This window comes from Dysidea avara, chromosome 8 (assembly GCF_963678975.1).
Source record: "Dysidea avara chromosome 8, odDysAvar1.4, whole genome shotgun sequence".
Taxonomy (NCBI): domain Eukaryota; kingdom Metazoa; phylum Porifera; class Demospongiae; order Dictyoceratida; family Dysideidae; genus Dysidea; species Dysidea avara.
Window position 1 is genome coordinate 30,178,416 of NC_089279.1, and position 6,596 is coordinate 30,185,011.

Sequence of the window (6,596 nt, forward strand, 5' to 3'; positions counted from 1 at the left end):
ACCTGAAGCCATTTATTGATGTGAAAAGGATGCTTATAAGAAGATACTATGAGTTTGCACATGAAAGATCACATGACAACCTTTAGAAATTTGCAGGGGATATGGTATGGGATGCTGCTGTCAATGCTAAGGAGCTAGGATTTACTTCACAAAGGACTTTCATTCATTGATTAGGTTCAATATGTACTTCTGCAGGAACGTCAATGAAGTCTTTGCAGACATTCTACTAGGCTGTAGTAAGCCAAGTAAAAAAAGTTTTGACTACTTTTCTGGACATGGGGAAACTAGGCAAATCTGATGTCAAACTGTACTCATAAATTTTAGTATGTAAATGCTATAAATACCTGCATTTATGAAACCACTAAACTTTCACATTCGTGTAATCAAAATGGTAAATGTAAAATATTATATAACATCAACTATACGTACTGTTAAGTTTAACAATGGAAATATACGTATAATGTACATACGTAACAAAAACACATCTTTGACCAGCTTCTGCATCTTTCATCCAGCAGTGGGCAGAATGAGTCTGTAAATGAAAAACAATATATCATGTACATGTATCTGGAAACATAGACATTTGTGAAATGTGCCTTGTTCTGTATTTATTAGGGATGAAAAAATTACTCGCTAAGGAAATTCACTCAGACAGTCTTTCTAGAATCCACTCAAACTAGCTCATTATGTCACACGACCATACAAATCCCCTTCTAGCCTGACTTAAAAAACTGTAAACTTCACACTAACGTATTTTAAGGAATATACAGGATTTTACGCTACATAGTATATACTACGTAAACAAACCACATATAGTCTAAAATCATAGTACCTTAACATCTAAGATAATAATGCTGAGTATCTGGTTATGTTTTTAAATGCAACATAGCCACCCTGAAGACACATCCTTTGCCAGCTTCTTTCCAAGTTCCAACTTCTTTTTTATCTTTCATCACGCAGTGGCCATTACAGATCTGCAATAGAAAACAATACTTTAAACTGAAAAGATATAATGAAATAATTGCACATATTTTGTGACTTTGCGTATGTGATTGGCTGAGCAAAGACCGGTTATTTTCACCCATTCCTTGGATTCTATTTTATTGCTTCTCCGTTATCTATAGTAACAAAAGGAGTGGACAAAGAAGAAGACCATTCCAACAATGAAGTGACCATGGTAAACTTAATTTTTACCGCATCACCCATAACTCACATGGCTTCTGATGTATAAATATGAAATAAAGATTGTCTTACTCCCATGAAAAGGCAAATCTGATGGTTTATATAGGTTTTATTGATTCGTGCTTTGTTTCAGTACATAAAAACTAAAACATGCATAATTTTTTATGTAGCATGCATATTTTTATACACAATACTTTTTTACTACAAAATAGAACCATACAAAAACAGCTGGTTTTCGCTCACTATTACAACTGTGACTCTGCTATATCTGATTACTAGAGATCCATTAGCTACAGTATTAAGTAACTCTTGATACCTCCAAGTTTACCCTTAAAGCTTCTGAGAAAGCTGGTACATGTCTCAGTGACACTATCATTTGGCAGTGTTTCATGTAGGGTTGGTGGTGAGAGTATTCATGGCAGCAGGCAATCACATATTATATGCATAATTCAATTATTTGTGAATGGTTATCGCTATCATACAGAAGCGATCATGGAATTGAATTGAATAAAAGCCGATGGCATATAACAGGTTTAGCATCATCCTGTTTCTTGCAGTATTGAAATGTTAAATATTTGCTCAGCACTTGCATTTACTGGAAGTGATACAATACAGACTGGAAATACGGCTGGTCAAGTATAAAAATAGGGGCAGATCCAGGGAGTTCAAAGGGTTCCATGGAACCTCATTCTGGAAATTCCCCATGCTAAATCCGCCATTGCTTTGGTTCCATTCCAAAAAGCCAAAATGCTCCAAATGGCTCTCTATAAATTCTCTCTTGAAAAGCACCCTAGTGATATGACTGGTTGACAGTCTCACAGTAAATAATGAAGGTGCAAGATACTCTAATAGAGCATACCAATACTACAAGAACAATGGCTGGTCTCCGTAGTCAAGCGATGAATAGATGTTTGGTTCCCCTTTTACATTGGTCCCATCAGCAGCATATGGAGAATATAGTTATTGTTTAAACAGAATGACTTCAGAATTTACTTCTGGGGGCCGCACAATGTAAGGATTCCACCCATACCCTACTAGAAAGAGTACTACCCTGGCAGCACCCACTCCTTCACAAAAAGAGGAAGGGTCTGGTCACTCTCACTATAGCATTACAAAGTTGCAACTATGGAAGATAATTAAACAATGAGATCACAATGGCAGCAAGAATGGCATGTTTAACAACCATATGAAGTAAGCATAGTTATAGGTTAAACAAACTCAACCAAAAAGCACAACCAAAAAAATAGTTTTTATATTGATTAGGCATCACGAGTACATCAGCTCCAACTACATGGCCCTCTACCTCCATCTTTTGTTCTTTTAAAGAACACCCTATTGTTGACTACAAGCAGCCATTACATCTTCACAAAACATATTACATAATTCCAAGAGCTATTATTAACTCTTGATAATTCTATAGTATCAATGCATGGTAACTTAAAAAAAAATTGTGAATACCAACAACATAATCTGATTGGCACAGCCTGTTTTCTGTAACATGCTACTGATTTGAATACTAGAGTAACCGGACCAGGATGGGCACCGGCACATTACACAGTAACTGAATTAAAATAACTTGACCAGAAATGAAAATCTTCCAGCACTTGCAAAGTCGAGGCTTCATATTCTTGGAATGGCATTACAAGACCAGTGAGCTCTTTAGGATGTCTTTGGAGTGAGCTCCATAAAAAAAGTTATCACAAAATGATCTCAGTAGTATTTCTGACCCTTTAAAGAACTCTTAGATAACAAGGGAAGAACAAAAATTTTGGTCTCAACAGTTATGGTTAATACATTTTTTACCTCTGAAAGAGGAAAACCTGCAAAAAATGGATAAAAATTCTGGGTCCCAAAATGTCCAAAATAGCACATGAATAAATAGTACATGAAATCAGTCAATAGTGAGGACAAACCTTTCCATAAATATTAATTGAGGTCTGGCTGACATTGACCACAGTTGCAGGTCGCACAATGGACTGGCAGCTAGTATCCTAATTAATGCCTGCACATCCACAAACTTTGGCACAGTCGCAATGTGTCATTGGGTTCAGAAAAGAAAAGAATGCCATAAATTCATTTTCCAGGTCAGTAGTCTGGCCATGCAAGTATATATATATATATATTATAATAATAATAATAGTGAGAGACTATTGACCCCGGGCCATCAATAAATAATGTCAGTAGCATATAGACCCTTTGCAGGTGAGCTGCTGCCATAGCAACATTCACCATTTTGGAGTACAACCTGATTTGCAACCCTGATAGCCAGTGTTGGGCAAGTTACTTTGTAAAAGTAACTAGTTACATATTACTTGCAACTGAACTATTTAGTTACAGTTACATATTACTCATAAAATAAAGTAACTATAATAATATTACATATTATATTACTTTGTGTCCATAGCCTTAAGCTGTCACGTGTGAAATTACCACTTTATCACGTGACATGATTGCGTTGTTGGAAAACGTGCAAATCTTGGTTTTAAGTAAGAAGCTGGTGAATAAGCTTCATTCAGTAGGCTTCGTTACTTCGTTGTGGCTAGGCATTACTCAGAGGACAATGAACGAGATTAGTAACTTCGTTACTTGTAGTAACAGTATTATGTAATATTACAGTAACTATATTACATAGGTAACGCGTTACATTTGTAAGCAAAGTAACTTGAGTTATATTACTCGTTTTTATAACATATTTCGTTATATTACTTAGTTACCACAAAAGTAATAATATTACGTAACGCGTTACTAATGTAACGTGTTACTCCCAACACTGCTGATAGCATAGGGGAGAGTGTACGTTTAACCTACATGGTCAACCTTTGCTGTGGAATGCAGGAGAAGCAGCCCTAGGTATTGTTTTACTCTTATGAAAAGCAATGCTATCAGGTTTGCAAAACTGGTTGTACTCCAAGATGGCAGATGCTGCTATGGCAGCAGCTCACCTGCGAAGGGTCTATAGCCATACCAGGGATGGCGATGACCAGGGTTAGAGCCCTGGTAATCAATCAAAGCACGGGTAATTTGTCAGTGTAAAGTGCTATTAGCCCTGGTAATCAATCAAAGCACCGGTAATTTGTCAGTGTAAAGTGCTATTAGCCCTGGTAATAACATCTCAAAACCTTCGTAATTATGAAAGGTTGGCCATAGACAGTATATTGTACGTAGAATATACTATCTATGGGCTGGCTAACGCCGATTAATTCAAATGTGTGTTTACAGTTACAGCTTGTTTACTTACGATTTTAAACAGACTAATCAGGAACGGTTGATTACAGACGATAAACACTATAGATCTTCAGATACAGAGTGCATAGCACTAAGCAGTAGCACCAGAGGTAGCACCTCGAGTAGCATCATGTCAAGGAAACTCTAAATAATGCCACATATAATTGATGACGTCATCTACTTGGTAACATCGTTACTCACTTAGTTACGTGCTGTAGAAGTCGTGTAAGTGGAAGACTAATAATTGTTCTTTTACTTCTGTTTTCTATTGACTAGAGACTGTTTCGTAATTGTGACGTGCGGTCAGGTGGCCGCAGAGTGGTCTCTCGAGTCAACTGAGTAGGCTAAGCAGCTTAGCACTGCGTACCTAGTAGCTGTTGCATTTAGCAAGTGGTTAACAATTCAGAAAAGTAAGTCTTAAATTGTAATTATTTGTTTTACACTTTTGCACACGTAGACTATCCCAGCCTGCAAAGTTGGCTGCCCGCCAATTTCCCGGCGCCGGAACTGTAGTACCAGAGCAGAGAGGTGATGAAGTTTGGGGCTTTCATTTTAACCATAAGGTATAGCACATAGTAACTGAATTGAGTGATGGAGTACTGACACTTATGGTGTGACTGGCGGTTGCTTACAAACTGGATTGTCACAGTGTACACTGACGTATTTTAGCTTTCTGACATACCTGAGCTTCACGGTTTTACCACTACTAGCTAATCACTTTTTTTTTGTTTTCTGTATGTATGCATGTTTGTCAGTTTTGTTCTTGTATTTACCTTGCCGTTCCCACGCAGATCTTTTACTACGATCTGATTGTGGTTGCATGAGACCGAGGTCGCACATACTGTAAGCTAACGCTACTTATTGTGTTTTCTCATTTATAATAATGATGGTTCTCTCTCCATGCAGTAGCCGATTGATATTCATTGCAGTGGTGTATACCTGTGGGGTACTGCTGTGTGTCTGCAAGTGTTTAAGGTTTGTAGCTTTAAACAACCATTCTGCAGTTAAAATGTTGTTTGGCAGTTTAGGTAATACTGACTTTCCATTGGTAGCAGTTTTAAACAGGTAAATACTTTGGCTTATTACATTGGAGATCGTTTATGATCTTTGTTTCTTGATATAGCGAAAATACTGCAAGACTAGCAAATGAAACAATTTGCTACCACTATACTGTGGTTACTAATAGGAACTGATCTAACATATCAGATGGTTATACCATGCACCCATCCCTTACGCACAGTTGTGCAATAGTTGGTAAGTGCATATATATGTTTATCTCATATTACGTATCAACAATTATTTTATCACAGCATAAATCATGTACATCTGCTCTATTGTAGCTATGCTGGTAAGATTTATTTAGCTACCATAGTTTGTATTATATTGTTATATCTTGCAGTTCAATGAGAAAACTTGCAATATACACTGCACAGTATCTGATGGATCTTTGCTGCTGCAGAATCTTCTCATAAGAAATTTCTGGACTAACATGTATGCACCTATACAAAAAAACTGACATTTTGTATACATGTATTTTTACTTGTATGCAGTATTGTTTTTAATGGAATTCTATGGTGCACGAATGCATAAACTGGATGCAAATGCGATGTAGTGAAATCACCGCAAATAAGTAGTGACGTTCACTGTAAAACAGTAGTGAAGTTCACTACTAATGGCACTGCAAGTAGTGACGTTCACTACAGTTAGTAGTGACGTTCACTACAGTTGGTAGTGACGTTCACTACTTTTTTGTAGTGACGTTCACTACAAAAAAGTAGTGAACGTCACTACACAAAAATAGTGAGTATTGTGGCAGAGGTTTCACTACTAATTAGTAGTGACGTTCACTACTTTGTTTTTACTGTGTATCATAATGCGGCCATGTACGAGGTGTGCAAGTTGTAAAATTCATATTAGCTAATCAGATAATACAATGTTATTGTTAAAGTGTTAATGAGAACTATGTGCTGCTAGTTTATAAGTGTGTGAGCATCTTCATAAATGCCACACAAATTTAATTCTCAATAAAGCAATGTGTATAGATTCTCTGATAGCAATAAATAGTTTGAGTTTGGCCGCCTTTTCTGTATATGGCAATGCTACGAACAAAGGAAAGGTGGCCAAACTCAAACTATTTATTGCTATCAGAGAATCTATACACATTGCTTTATTGAGAATTAAATCTGTGT

General features: G+C 36.7%; 2 long non-coding RNA genes across 5 annotated transcripts; one reads left to right on the plus strand and one right to left on the minus strand.

Moving 5' to 3' along the window:
- Positions 1-362: 362 nt before the first annotated feature.
- On the minus strand, positions 363-4,577 carry LOC136264577 (uncharacterized). The gene is made up of 3 exons (XR_010705210.1): positions 4,421-4,577; positions 833-974; positions 363-532 (listed from the first exon to the last, which is right to left on the minus strand). It is a non-coding gene; the product is annotated as an uncharacterized lncRNA (long non-coding RNA).
- On the plus strand, positions 4,308-5,974 carry LOC136264578 (uncharacterized). 4 transcript variants are annotated; one of them, XR_010705211.1, is made up of 9 exons: positions 4,308-4,632; positions 4,684-4,817; positions 4,865-4,970; positions 5,199-5,250; positions 5,314-5,382; positions 5,431-5,472; positions 5,531-5,661; positions 5,718-5,755; positions 5,807-5,974. It is a non-coding gene; the product is annotated as an uncharacterized lncRNA (long non-coding RNA). The 4 variants fall into 4 exon arrangements; XR_010705212.1 differs by having other exon boundaries at positions 5,436-5,472; XR_010705213.1 differs by lacking the exon at positions 5,199-5,250.
- Positions 5,975-6,596: the final 622 nt, after the last annotated feature.